Here is a 2199-nt window from a genome sequence, read left to right on the forward strand (position 1 = left end):
TGGTTCGTGACATATTATTGTGACATTAACTGAATACTACAGGACCCCTCTGTCTAAGTGCTGGCCTTCAAACTTTGGACCTTTCCTACTTTGATACAGAAAAATCATCCTTTGGTGCCCTTTTATCGTTTATAGTGTCCATTCTGAACCTCTGTCTTCCACCTGCTCCCTCTACTTGCTGCCACGTCCTACCACTTTCTGACCTCTGTTCCTTGACTGTTGATGGCCTTATCTGCTCCATGGAGATGGTGCTCTTGGCTGCCCCTCTGATTTGCCTCCTGCTTTTTTTCAAGCATGAATTGCGTTTGGTCTCTGTGCTGGCATTGGTGAAGCATCTTCTGTGGCTGCTGGGACTCTACAACCACACTCAGAGCCTCAAAGGCAGATCCCTCCCAGGGCTCGCCTATTCCTGTGAGTTGGATCTAAACACATTTCCATTTTCTCCCAAGCACACAGTGGAGAGGCCCTATAACCTAGTGCATAGAGTACAGGCTCAGGAGACAAGGTGTGAGACTTTGGGCAACCATTTTCGTGTCTTTACCTGTAAATTGGGGAGGGCAATGCCTACCTTCTAGGATGGCACTGAGGGTTAATTCCTGGAAAGAACTTAGCACAGAACCTGGCACACAGCAAGCACAGTGTAAGCTTTTGCCCTTATTGTCATCCTCAACCTTCATCTCCCTCAAATTACTCCCTTTTACATCCAACTCTCTCAACATCCTGTGACTGGCATAAAACACATGAATAGTCAGCCAAGAGTTGACTCTCTGAGATGCAAGTGCTGTCTTAATGCTTTAGTGCCAGGCTTCTCAAGTTGAAGTGTGCACACCCCTTAGTGCACAATTCTGCTAGCAAGTACTCAGAAGCCATGGAATAAATATGGTGCATCTTTCTAGAATGTCTGTTTTGCTTGACAATAAGTTATTAGAAACACTACTTTTACGGAGTTATTTTTTAAAATCTTATTAACTTGAATAGAATTTCTCTTAGGGAAGAAATTACTATGATTACTTAAAGGCTTTATTAGTCTTTGGGTAAAAAAGTGAGACCCCTGAAGTAAGTCAAACCAAATATAAAAGTGAAATGAGGTGGGTGGACCTAGAGTCTGTCACACAGAGTGAAGTAAGTCAGGAAGAGAAAAACAAATACCATATGTTAACCATATTTGTGGAATCTAGAAGAACAGTACTGATGGACCTAGTGGCAGGGCAGGAATAAAGACGCAGATGTAGAGAACAGACTTGACACGTTGAGGAGATGGGGAAGGGAGGTTGGGACTTAGTGAGAGAGTAGCATTGACATACATACACTACCAAATGTAAAATGGATGGCTAGTGGGAACCTGCTGCAGAGCACAGGGAGATCAGCTTGGTGTTTTGTGACAACCTAGAGGGGTGGGATAGGGAAGGTGGGAGAGAGGCTCAAGAGGGAGGGGCTATGGGGATATATGTATACATATAGCTGATTCACTTTGTTGTACAGCAGAAACTAGCACAATATTGTAAAGCAGTTATACTCCAATAAAGATGTATTAGTCTACGGGCATACTACCCTGAATGCGTCCGATTTTGTCTAATCTCAGTAGCTAAGCAGGGTCAGGCCTGGTTGGTACTTGGATGGAAGACTGCCTGGGAATACTGGGTGCTGTAGGCTTTGGGACTTCCCTGGTGGCATAGTGGTTAAGAATCTGCCTGCCGAGACACACATGAGCCTCCGAGATAGCTTCCTCCACAAGAGGGCAGACAGCAGTATCAAGCAGTATCAGCAGTCTTTTGTCTTGTGGAACTGAAAACCACAGCCACAGAAAGATGGAGAAAATGAAAAAGCAGAGGACTTTGTACCAGATGAAGGGACAGGATAAAACCCCAGAAAAACAACTAAATGAAGAGGAGATAGGCACCCTTCCAGAAAAAGAATTCAAAATAATGATGGTGAAGATGATCCAGGACTTTGAAAAAAGACTGGATGCAAAGATCGAAAAGTTTACCAAAGACCTAGAAGAATTAAAGAGCAAACAAAGAGAGATATGCAACACACAACTGAAATGAAAAATACTCTAGAAGGAACCAATAACAGATTAACCGAGGCAGAAGGGTGAATAAGGGACCTGGAAGATAGAATGGTGATAATCACTGATGCAGAAAAGAATAAAGAAAAAAGAATGAAAAGAACTGAAGACAGCCTAAGAGACCTCTGGGA

The 2199-nt window shown here is 43.4% G+C and overlaps 1 pseudogene; it reads left to right on the forward strand.

The window, feature by feature from the left end:
• The first annotated feature begins 1534 nt into the window (after positions 1–1534).
• Positions 1535–1653, forward strand: LOC130829593 (5S ribosomal RNA; annotated as a pseudogene).
• The last annotated feature ends 546 nt before the right edge of the window (positions 1654–2199 follow it).

This window comes from Hippopotamus amphibius, chromosome 9 (assembly GCF_030028045.1).
Source record: "Hippopotamus amphibius kiboko isolate mHipAmp2 chromosome 9, mHipAmp2.hap2, whole genome shotgun sequence".
In the NCBI taxonomy this organism is placed as follows: Eukaryota; Metazoa; Chordata; class Mammalia; order Artiodactyla; family Hippopotamidae; genus Hippopotamus; species Hippopotamus amphibius.